The sequence below is a fragment of the Apium graveolens genome, chromosome 9 (genome assembly GCF_009905375.1).
Source record: "Apium graveolens cultivar Ventura chromosome 9, ASM990537v1, whole genome shotgun sequence".
NCBI classification, from domain to species: domain Eukaryota; kingdom Viridiplantae; phylum Streptophyta; class Magnoliopsida; order Apiales; family Apiaceae; genus Apium; species Apium graveolens.
Window position 1 is genome coordinate 218,950,971 of NC_133655.1, and position 13,955 is coordinate 218,964,925.

Genomic DNA, 13,955 nt, shown 5'->3' on the forward strand with positions numbered 1-13,955 from the left:
TGGGGCTAGACTCGGTTCAAACTCGTTATCGAGTTCGAGGTCGAACACATATTTGGGATCGATAAAAAAACTCGAGTCGAGCTGAGTTTTTTTGAACTCGACTCTGCTCGAACACGAATCTTTACAAAAAATATAAAAATATATATTTATGTGTTTGTTAATTAGGTGTAGACATTTCAATTCGGATAACCGAATCGGTTTCAGATCGAATCTACTTTCAGATTATAATATTTCTCGAGACCATTCGAATTAGAATAGATAAGATTCAGTTCGTGTCTAATTTCGAGTAAAATCGAATAAAATTTGAATTAAGATCTGACAAAATTCGATTTGGATTAAATTTGGTTCGAATATTTTTGGATTATAACTTATCCATTTTTTTTAATTTGTGAGACTTAAAAAATATCTTTTTATTAAATGTAGTATTTTTAATATAATATAATGTACTTTTACAAAAAAAATCTAATTAAATAATTATTTTATCATAGATATGAAATTGTTTGAAGTATGAATTTATTTCTTCGGGTCATGTTCAGTTCGAATGATATATTATTCTGTTTTAATTGGTTTCAAGTTATAACTGGATCTAACATTTCAGATCATTTTCGGTTAAAATTTCGATTCGACTTATTTTTATATCTGTTTAAATTGATTTTCGGATAATTACCATATTACATGTTTCGGATCTCAGATCGAATCTCGATTTCATGAATTTTGGTTCGGTTATTCGGATTTAGACCCATTTTTCCATGCCTAATTAGGTGTTGTACCAAAATACCCAATTGCTTCCTTACGAAAACCAAAATGCTCGGCCGCAAAAAAATTATCCAAAATACCTGATGAATACACATGTGAATGATGCATAGACCCATTTTTCATATTTTGCAAAGAATCCTACATTATGCTAACTCTCTCAATTGATTTGTAGTAATACTCATGGCACACATGCACATTCTTTGTCAAACTTGAAAAGTTAGAATACGCGGTACTCACATTCGTATTCAACTGGTATTTTGGGCACTGTTACACTATGACATGTATTTTGAGCACCAGGTCTTTAAAAGTGGAGTAACCTGGGTATTTTTTCTTTGTAAATTTATGTATCATCACTAAAATCTAAAAACTTATTTTTACAAATTAACTTATCACTTTTAAATATATTGTATGCATTTTATATTATTATATCTAATAAAAAATTAAATTAAATAATGATAATACAAAAGTATGATATATTTAATTCTACATTATTTTTTATAAATGATTTATGTAAAAAAAATTATTTAAAAATTTAACATAATTTTAGTAAACAAGCATTTTTATTTGAAAAATTCAAAATTATAAAATTTACATATTTATTTTTATTAGATATTCAGTTTTAAAAAATGAGAGGAAATCATTACTTTGAAGAAAGAAAATACAGAATTAAAATGAAATCAAAATATTTCTTATATCACGATTACTATTTTTTAACAAGATATATCGATTACTATTTCAAATTATCTTTTGACGAGTCCTTAGTGGATGTATCAATTAAATCTTTGTTAGATTTCTAGCTTTTTACATCCAAATACTTTGTACAATTATAAAGTATAATAATAAGAAGGTAATATTGTGGTATGCATTGATGTTAAATTAAAAATATAAATCATGACTATTAATATATTTAGATAGTTTTAATGAAATTGTTGAATTTAAAACTTGAAAACTCTGTATGAAACTAATAAACTCGAAAACTCGATTAGAACCCGATGCTCGAAAATTCGATAAAACCTCATTTTAAAACTCGATAAACTCGAAAACTTGTTTAAACACTCAAGTAACTCAAAAAACCCGATAAAAGCTTGATCTCAATTTGTATAATAAATGAGTCGAGTTCGAGCACAAATTTTGGGATCGATAATTGTAAGGCTAGACTCAAAAAAAAGTTTGAACCCAGATTCGATAAGTTCAAACTCGAGTCGACCTGACTAGAATTACACCCATATTGAGAACTAAAAAAATGTTCATTTTTTCTTAAATATTGTGAAATTTTATTATTAGTTTTTATATTATTAATAATGTCATGAATATGCTTTGTACATGTCTTTTATGATATTGTGTAAAATTATTTTTTTATATCACGTGAGACAACATTTATGCACTCTATGTAATATTTTTATTAAATATTATTATTGACAAATCTAAAAATAAAATAATTATGTATGAAATTGCATTTGTACTTTCGATATCTAAAAATACATAAACACGTAAATTTTAGTTATAAACACTACTTAAACTTGATAATTTTGTGTCACACACTAGATTTTAGTAAAAATTAAAATTAAATTGAGATTTAAATGAAAGAGACAAAATTCAATGTGAGTTGAACCTTATAAAGTTGATTTAAAATCAAAAGCTAATATGTAAAAATCAAAGAGTTAAATGATTTAATTCTGGTTTCAGGTTCCCACCAAACCGATAAAACTGAGTCATATTGATTATTAATGTAATTTCAATTTCTATAGTATTAAATATATATATATATATGAAAGAATAAATTAACCACCATAAATATAATTTGGGCACTTGTCATGTATACTTAGTACATTTTAAAATGAATAACAACATCTACGCATGCTAATATTTTATAAGTTTGTTCTAAATTTCTTCTTTACTCGGTATCTACGATAAATAATGACATTAATGAAGGTTTTTTGGTTTAAAAGAACTAGAGAACAAAATTTATTGTTATAATTTTTAATATTTTTGTTTGGAAATTAATTAAAAGACGAAATATTATTGTGGTAATATTTGGCCATCAACGATTAACTCTAACATATCATTTTTATCAGTATTCCTTCTTACAATAAACAATTACGATATTTGCGATTTAGAGTTGGATTTTTTTTAATTATTATGGCTACCAATTGTCAAACTTAGATAGATTGGAATATATTAATAAGATTGACAAGAAAAAATAATCAATTTTATTACGATTTGTTATGACGATCTAATTAAAGTGTTCAAGACTCATAAAAACGTCAAAAAAATTCAAGAAGTCAATAAAGAGATATATGATGTGAATGTACAGATTATATTGCACATAAATAATATTTTAAAGATGAATGAGAGTGAAAAATTATTGATCATTACAAAAAATATTAGTGTTGGCCAAGTAACTGAAAAGTGGTTAAAAATGAGTTTTTTCAATATAAGCAATTTGTGGGGATATTGAAAAGCATGTCAAGTTCAGTTAACATGCATACAACTTTAATGTTGGACTATATTAGTTCCCAGGAAGATATCCGGTTATATTAAAATTATTATTGTTAAATATTTTATAATTTTAGTGTTAAAATAGATAAATTAATAATCGTAATGTGTTCAATTTTAAGTAAGGAGTATCACTTGGCATAAATAATTTATTTTTAGTATTTCATAAATAAATAGCTATAAATTCCTTATTTTTAAATTGTGAGGGTTACTTGGTATATAAACATATATATGTAAGGTGAAATTTAGATTTAATAGGTATTTTCCAAAAAAAAGTTGAAAAAATCATACTAATTAAAAAAGAAGAAAGATAGAGAATTAATATATGAGAGAGAAGGGTGTCATTAATGTTGGTCTCATAAATGTTAGCTTGTCAAATAAATTAAAATGATATTTAGATTCATTGAGATGATGACAAGTGTTATCTTTTAAGGAGAGAGTGATACTTGGCATAACTTGTACTTTGTTTTATTATAGTGTAGATAACACAATCAAAATTGCATATCATCTTTAGGCACGTGATTCAGAGTGGGGGATGATTGATCATTATAGCGGTTGTGAGAGTAGTTTACCAACTGATAAGTTTTTGCAATATTTTCATGTAGATCTCAATAAATACTTATTTATGTAATTATTCTTTATGTAGTCATACTTGGCTCAATGGATAAATATAATAGGATGGTTAATTGTATATATATAATGTCATGTAATTTTATCTGAGTGACGTGAGTCATCAACGACTAAGAAAAATAGATTATCAATGGCTAAAGGCATCAACTCATCAACTGTTAGAAGAATACACTATGAATGGCTAGAGTAACAAATATCAATTGACAGTGAATTGACATAGCACAAATATCAAATATGATAAAACATATAGGTTGATAGAAGATCTCGGTTTAAAAATAGAAGCCAAGACAAAACGTGCATGCGATCTTGGATTCTGAAGAAGAAGAAGAAACATTCTATTTCCATGCATGATAAATTGGAGGGATATTCAAAGCAATGGATCAAGATAAAAATCTAGGCTCATTTTTTAAGTTTTACGAGAAAGAATGTAGAAGCAATCTTACTAGACTTGGAAGACCGTGCGTCGAATTGACTAGTAAAGATTGTAACTTGGTGATATATAAACCAAGATGTAGTAGTGTTTTCTCTAAAAAATAAGCTTATAGAGTTTTTCATAGAGTTTATTTGAGAGCACTATCTTTAAGAGAAACACTGTAAAAAAGAAGCTGTGAAATTCTTGTAATTTGCACAGATTATTTCTTCAATATATAACTCAGGTGGCAAGTCGAAAAACAAACCACATGAAGTTTTTTTCTGGTATTTCTACTTCATTTTAGTAGTTGTTCAAGTTTATAAAATTTAAAAGTTATAATTTTTATTCAAAGCCCTTCTACAAATTATCTAAGTATTGATTGTTAATAATTAACAATCAGTATCAGATCAAGCCTTCAGCATACATAGAGTTTAAAGATCTTGAAACTATTCAATCAATCATTGGTGAGAAGGATGTCGGTGTGAAGATTCCAATAATGGAAAACGAATACTATTTTCAGTAGAAAGTGAAGATGAGGCTTCACTTGATGTCTCAAGATGAGAGCTTTGTTAATTGTATTGACAATGATCCTGTTAAAAGAAATTGATGATATCAGCCTATAAACTATCAGAGTTTATTACCAGTATTTGATATCAGAGTTTAGCAGAAGGTGACGTCATCAACATTTGTCATCATCATTTGCTGATCAGTAATTGACATCAGTATTTGGTCATTTCAGCTGAAAGTCGGGAGATATCAAAGAAGGAAAGGATTTATTTAATACAAGTCGGTGAAGGACTTTACTTCTAGTAGCAATCAAAATAAGGATATGTTTTAGGATTCCTTATTGTAATAGAATATGATTCCTTATTGATTGTGTAACTATGCAGTATATAAGCATAAATTTGTTTAACACTTTATATGTCGTGTATTAATATATCTTTTTGTATAACCTAGAAGCTCTCAAGGATATCTATTCATCCTTTGAGAGATTAGTTCGTAATCAGTTTTTATTATTCAATACAAAACTGTTTATCCTGTTGAGTACTTAATTCAATTATTTGCATAAATTATATTCACCCCTCTCTACAGTTTCATTAAGGACCTAACAATTGGTATCAGAGCTTGTTGTTGATATACAAACAGTTTAAGATCTAAAATCAATTTATAATGGCAGATAAAGAACCTCGACAGAATCCCCCACCCCTCCACTAGCCAATCAACCTATCACTCATAATATGAGCTGATATGAGACTATCAAGGTTCCAATCCTGAAGATTCATGAATATCCAATTGGGAAGGTGAAGATGGCCATGTTTCTAGAAGCAATAAATCCTGAATATCAGAATAGAATTTATGATGGTTCACACAGTCCAATGAAACTAGCTATTGCTGTTGCTGGCCAAAAATAGAAGATGGTTGATAAAGAAAAGAAGGACTATACTCCTGAAGATTATTCTTCTATTATGAAACATGCAAAAGTGAGACATATTTTGCATAGCAGTCTTGACAGTGTCATGTCCACATAGAGTAATTGGATGCAAAACTGCCAAAGAAATTTGGGACACTTTGGAGGTAAAATGTCAAGGAACCACTGCTATTAAGAAGAACCGAAGGACTATACAGACTCAGGAGTATGAACACTTTGACCCAAAATTTGATGAGTCCTTGACTGAAATCTATGACAAATTTCAAAAGTTAATCAATGACTTGTCTCTGGTTGACAAATAATATGATATGGAAGACTCTAAATTGAAGTTCCTTTTTGCACATCCAGAGAAGTGGGACTTAAAAGTCACATTAATCAGGGATAATTATGAACTGGATGATATATCTCTAGATGAGATTTATGGCATGCTGAAGAGTCATGAACTGGAGATGGAGCAAATGAGCAAGAGGAAAGGACCAAGAGCAAGACAAGTTGCCTTTAAGGTTGAAGAGAATCCAAAGGAGAAATACAGGAGAAAAAGCCACTCCAAAGGCAAGGCTATAATTTCAAAGTCTGATACTAAGTCATCAAACTCTGATGATGACTCAAACTCTGATAGTGAATCATATACTGAAAGTGATCATGAAAATAATGAAGACATTGAACAAATGGCAGCTCTTTTGGTTAAAAGCTTCAAGAAGATGGTCTACAAGAAATTCTACAAAGGAGAGAGGTTTTCCAGGAGGGGCTCTAGTTCCTCAAACACTGATAAGAGGAATTACAGAAGAAACTCTGATGTGAAGGAGTCAAAAACTGGAAAGTTTGACAAGTCAAAGGAAAAGTGATACAACTATGATGGAGCTGGACACTTTACAGCTGACTGCAGAAAGCCAAGGACTGAGAAGAAACAAGCCTTAATCACCAAGAAAAAGAACTGGGATAACACATCAAATTCAGATGATGGTGTTAACTATGCTCTTATGGCAAATGCTAATAATGAGGCTGGCACTACTGAATTAAAGGTACCTCAAACCACACTTGCTTTTGATACTGATGATATTTGTGAATTATGATTATTTCTTAAATCTCTGCATGTTAGTTATATGGATCAAACACTTGAAAATGCTAGAATTAAAGCTGAAAATTTTGATCTTAAGAAAATGAATGATCACCCAGAATCTGAGTTGATTTTCATGCTAGAAACTCAAAAGGAAAGAGATGATACTTTGTATGTTAAAGAGAAACTGTTAGAAATGCATGCTTATGAAAAAAAGAATTAGCTAAAGAAAGATAAGTTATTAAGTTTTGGACTAGTACAGGAAAAATAACTCAGGGTTTAAAAGAAAATGGCTGTTGGGGATCTGGATTAGGTAATGCTAAAAAGACTAATTCTGATAAGAATAATAAAAAGGAAATTGAGAAAGTTAAACCAGTAGAAACTGATATTAAGGTAAAACTGAATCAGATTTAGTTAATAGTTATTAAGTTTAACTTAAGTGTTGATGTTGTTAAGTCGGTAAATAAAAAAGGGTCAACATCAGCATCTAAGTCAAACTTAAAAACTAATAACTGTGAACTTGTTCATGCAAAATCATTAATTTTGGTTTAATGACTCAGAAGTAGCTTAAGCAAAAGCTGAAGGATGTTAAAGTAAAAAACAAGGAAAAACTGCCTAGAAAGAATATGAATGGAAAAGAAGGTGTTAATAAGGAGAACAAATATAAACCCATCTCTAATGCACCTAGAAAAGTCTGTTTAAACTATGGTAGTGCTAATCATCTTGTTGTTGCTTGCAGGAAGAATAAAGGGATAAATACTGTACCTCCTAAGTCAGAGTTTAGGAATATAACAGTTAGAGATAAAACAAAGTATCCATATTTTCATTGTGGTAGTATTTGACATTCAATTTACACATGTAAAGAGTATCATAGTTTGTATTATAACTACTATGAACTGAAACCCTCTTTATATAAATCAAAAGTAGATCCTGCATGTGTAAACTCTGATATTAAGAATATTAGTATAAACTTTGATTCAAAGTCTTCTGCTGCAAACATTAACAAACTTGAAAAAGCCATAGGATCCAAGCAAGTCTGGGTCTGTTAGATATGAATACAACACAGGGGGGGTGAATGTGTTTTGGCTTAAATGTTTACTTTTTGATCGACTTTGGGTTTAGCAGTTGGTTGTTATAAATGATTTTGTAGAATAGATGTTAAACATAAATAACAATGCAAATATGTAAGACAAAGATCTTCAAAACTCACTTAATTTTATTTTAAAAACCAAGCAGTGTTTTGCTACAAAATCTCTAAGTTCTTGGTTTAGAACTTAGCTTCTTTCTTGAGAGAGAATACAAGATTTTCTATCTAGATTGTTTCAACTGACTAAGGACTAGTGTTAACTTTATAACTCAGTTAACTGCTGGTTTACATAGTGTGTAATAAGACATGCTATTAGCTTTTCTAAACTGTCACTTATCATTTTTATTTATAGAAAAACAAATCTTCCATTTCTGGCTTAGCATATCTTTAGCATCCCGTGTTCACTTTAATCTTCCTTTGTCAGTTAATCTTCACCATTAATCTTGCACATCTCTCAAGCGGCTTTTTGTAGACTTGTCAATTCAGCTGTATGAATTGTTTGTTGATTTGCAACCTTGGATATTGAACTGTTCTGCAATTCTGTACTTAGAGAAATTTCTTCACTTCGAGATCTCCAATTAAGCTGTAGAGAACTCAACATCTCGATAGGCATGTTGGCTTGTCGATATCTCTGAAACTTCATTGTTGACTTGACTTATTGACAACTTTGAGTTCTCTAGTGAATTTTGGTTTATCGATAACTCAAAGTTCTCTAATGGACTTTGGCTTATCGATAACTCAGAGTTCTCTAATGAATGTATACTTGTCGATATCTCCGAGTTCTCGAATAGGTATCTGACTTATCGATATCTCCAATAGCATTTCATGAGTTCTCGATAGACAATTCCTGAGTTCTCGATAGGTCTTTCTGAGTTCTCGAATGACTTCTCTATAACATTAATTCTGTGACTTGTAGAGATCTTGACTTAGAATGTTTTTCACCAAACAGAATTATTCAACTCCAAGCTTCTTCATAATTCTTCTGAGGCATGACCTTCTTGATCTTCTTCCAGATAGAATTCTTAGGCTTGACACTGTTTAGGGAAAAATGCTCCATTCTGCTCCATTTACATTTTACAGACATTAAGTGTTACAAGTATAAATTACAGATTAAGGTTACAGTACAACTAATCTTAGGGTTGGCCCCAAGCTTAACTGATTGCTAATGACATTATCAGCATCAATAATCTTTGACATCATCATGTTAATGACATTGTTAGCTCCAGTAATCTTTGACATCAGATCATTGAAGATTAATGACATTGTTAGCTCCAGTAATCTTTAACATCAGATCATTGAAGATTAATGACATTGTTAGCTCCAGTAATCTTTGACATCATCTATTATATATTACAGGGTCCTTAAAAACACTAATTACTGTAAAATCTGATTACAGGGTAACATGAAAAATTCTAGTCTTGAACAGTGGATATTCATGACATATGACTGGAAATAAATCCCTGCTATCAAAGTTTAAGGAAGAGGTTGTCCCAAATGTTTCTTATGGAGATGGAAACTTAGGAAAGACTTTGGGATATGGAAAGATCAAGCTTGGAAATGTCATCATTGAAAATGTAGCTCTGGTTGCAGGACTCAAGCATAATTTGATCAGTATTTGTCAAATATGTGACAACGGTTACCATGTGAATTTTTATGAGGAACATTGTGAAATTGTCAGTTAATCAGATGGCAAGATTGTAATGACTGATGTCAGACATGGTAACTTATATGAAGCCAGGGTCTCCACAAATACTGATAATTCTGAAATTTGTTTACTTAGTAGAGCATCAGTGGAAGACAGCTAGAAATGGCATAAAAGACTTTCTCATCTCAATTTCAGCAGTATCAATAAACTTGTGAAGAAAGATCTTGTGAGAGGATTGCCCAATGCAGTATTTACTCCTGTGGGCTGATGTGATTCATGCCAGAAAGCCAAACAAAGAAAAATATCTTTCACGAGTAAAACTGAATCCTCAATTCTTGAACCATATCACTTGCTACACATTGATCTTTTTGGACCAGTCAATGTAATGTCTATTGCAAAGAAGAGATATGCACTTGTTATTGTTGATGAGTGTACAAGATACACATGGGTGTATTTTCTGCACACCAAGGATGAGACACCATCTATTCTTCTTGATCATATAAAAGAACTGGAGTAAGGATCAACTCACAAAGTCAAAATTATTAGAAGTGATAATGGAAATGAATTTAAGAACCGCACTATGGAAGAGTTCTGCAAGTACAAGGGAATCAAACAGGAATTTTCTGCCCTTGGAACTCCACAACAAAATGGAGTTGTTTAAAGGAAGTATATAACTATCATAGAAGATGCAAGAACCATGCTTGAGGAAGCAAAATTTCCTACCTACTTCTAGGATGAGGCTGTGCAAACTACTTGCTTCACACAAAATGCAATATTGATAAACAAGCATGGAAAAACACCATTTGAGATGGTAAAAGGAAAGAAGCCAAATTTGAAATACTTTCACATTTTATTCTATAAATGTTTTGTTCTCAAAACTCATCCTGAACAGCTTACAAAATTTGATCTAAAAGCTAGTGAAGGGATTTTTGTTAGATATCCACTGTCAACAAAAGCTTTCAGAGTTTATAATCTGAGGACAAGGGTGGTCATGGAATCTATTTATGAATCTTTTGATGATAATAAGGTTACCATAATAGAGGATACAGATGACCATGATGAATTAAGATCTGAAATTGAAGTACCATATGCTGAACAGTTAAATCCTGATGATGTGACAAATCCTGATACTGCAAATCCTGATATCACTTTAAACTCTGATGTGCCACATAAAAGTGGAAAGTCTACAAGAACTGAAGCACATGTTGAGAGGGAGCAACATGATTCACATCAAGGGTCAAGTGATTCAAATCAAGAAATATCACTAGATACTTCATCAGACTCTGATTACTCAAATACCGATAAAGCAAATACTGATTATATTGGAAATAATGATTCAGGGGGAGCATCAGGAAATAACAGTGGTACAAGAAAATTGAAACAAGAGACTTCATGGATCAAGGGGGAGGTTCTACTTCAAGAAGTCAACTTTCTTCTGCAAGAAAATGGACTAAGTCACATACACATGACTTAATCATTGGAAATCCTGATAGTGGTGTGAAGACTAGAAGAGCCACGGAGAATGAATGTCTCTATCATTCTTTTCTATCTCAAACAGAACCCAATAAAGTAGAAGAAGTTGTGCAAGATGCTCACTGGATCACAATAATATAAGAGGAGTTAAATGAATTTGAAATGAACAAAGTCTGGACTCTTGTACCAAGAACTAAGAACATAACAGTAGTTGGTACAAAGTGGGTGTTCAGAAACAAAACTGATAGTGAGGGAATTATTATAAGGAATAAAGCAAGGCTGGTTACAAAAGGTTATTCACAATAAGAAGGCATTAATTATGATGATACTTTTGCTCCAATTGCAAGACTTGAGGCAATCAGAATTTTTCTAGCCTATATTGCTCACATGAAATTCAAGGTGTTCCAAATGGATGTGAAGAGTGCATTTGTAAATGGTGAATTTTAAGAGAAAGTTTATGTTGAACAACCTCCAGGGTTCATTGATCTAAAATATCCAGATCATGTCTACTTACTGGATAACTCTATGGACTAAAGCAAGCTCCAAGAGCCTAGTATGAAACACTTGCTCAATTTATGTTGGAAAGTGGTTTCAAAAGAGGTACAATTGATAAAACTCTATTTTATAAGTACCATGTATGGACTTGTTGTTAGTACTGATATATGTTAATGATATCATTTTTGGTTCTACTAATGATAAACTCTATGAGATATTACAAAGCTAGTGCAGTCTAGATATCATATGAGTATGATGGGAGAATTGAGTTATTTTATGGGTTTACAAGTAAAGCAGACAGGTGAAGGGATTTTCATAAATCAAGCAAAATATATCAGGAATTTGCTCAAAAGATTTGGAATGCAAGATAGTTCAGGTGCAATAACTTATATGGCCACTACAACTAAGTTAGATTTAAATACTGGTTCATCAGTAGAGATAGCTAACTACAAAAGTATGATTGGCTCACTCCTATATTTGATTGCTAGTAGACCTGATAACATGTATGCTACCTGTCTGTGTGCAAGGTTCCAAGCTGATCCCGGGGAACCACATCTGTTAGCTGTAAAAAGAATTTTTAGATATCTCAAAGGTACCATGAATCTTGGATTGTGGTATCCTAGAGATTCAGATTTTAAGCTAATTGGGTATCCAGATGTTGTTTTTGTAGGATACAAAATAGACAGTAAAAGTACCTCGGGAAGCTGCCAATTTCTTGGTGGCATATTGGTTTCTTGGTTTATCAAGAAACAAAAGTCAATTTCCACATAAACTGCTGAAGCTGAGTACATTGCCGCAGGTTACTGTTGTGCTCAAATACTTTGGATGAAGAATCAGTTATTGGATTATGGGTTAGAATATTCTAAAATTCCTATGTATTATGATAATCAAAGTGTTATTGCAATAATAGGAATTCAAGTACAGCATTCTATGACTAAACACATCAGCATAAGGAACCATTTCATAAATATAATGGAAGGTTCAGTGCAAATACATTTTATGCCTACAGATCAGGAATTAGCAGACATCTTCACCAGACCACTATGTGAAGCCGCCTTTAACATATTGGTGAATGAATTAAGAATAATCTCAGGATAATTCTTAAACTCTGATGAAAAATTGTGATATGTAGTTGTTAATTAGAGTATGGTATCTTATCTTATATATCAGTATCTGTTAAAATATGATAATAGTGTTAAACTCTGATGCCATGTATTCATGCTAACTGTTATTAAATTGTTAGTCAAGTTAAATCCTGATAGTTAAACTCTGACAGTAGTTACATGATAAACTCTGATTTTGTAGGTAAGTACTGATATTGGTCAAAGTTGAGTTGACTGATAAACCCTGATAGTAGCTAGTTAAATACTTATATTTTTTTGACAAGAATTAAATAATGATATTGGTCAAATTCTGATTGACTATTATATACTAATAATATTTTTAATTTATTCAAAATGCTTTTTGTCAGTATTTTAATTAAAGTAGTGAGGCAGTAGTATTAGTGGGAAAATTTAAATTGATTACAGTTGTTAATTGATGGCGTGATGATAGGGAAAAATGATTGAGTAATCTACCAAACATTACTTTTGGTAACTGTGCACGTATTAACTGCCATAATCACATGCTTTCATGACTACTTTTCAGTCAATAATATCACGCCACGTGTCCCATAAAGGTGAAACATTTCTGAGTAGAGGAGTAGAGTGTTAAACAAAATCAATTTCTGATTTCTAATTATCACTTTATCAAATTATGATTATCTTCTTACTCTCTTACTCTCTTTTTCTCTCGAGTCTAAACTCTGAAACCCTAATAAATTTTTAAGCAATTTACTTACTGAAAATCATGTCTTCACCTACTTCTTCTACACCTTTCAACTATGGCGGTGCCAAATTTGTTAAAAACAACTATAATGCCATTCTGGACAATAATGGGATAAATCTTGATTTTCACATTTTTCAAAATTTGTTAAGGTCGTGTGAAGTTGGGTATGCTCTCACAGCTCCTACTACTGAATCTGGAGATCAGGTTCTAGCTTATGGAGAACTGGTCTGTATGATGATGAAGGAGAGGCAGACACTCCCAGCATTATTTTTGAATTTGACAATCAGAGGAGGGTGGTTACTCCTCAAACTATTCGTGATGCTCTTCAACTCCCTGCTCCTACTTCATATGCAACATTTATGGGAGATGCTGAAATGAGAAGATTCTTTACTGAGATTTTTTATGACAAAGATATGAAGAATCTTGGCCAACTGAAGAGAAATGGACTAAGGAAGGAATGTAATTTCTTCTTTGATTGCATCACAAGGGCATTCAACAACAAATACACATAATTTGATGCCCCTTCTAATCATGACACAAAAAATTGGGTACTCTCTAATTCATGGTGTAAATTATAATTTTGGTAGAGTTATTTAATGCTTTATAGGAGATAGATTAAAAGCTGATAGGAATATAATATATTATGCT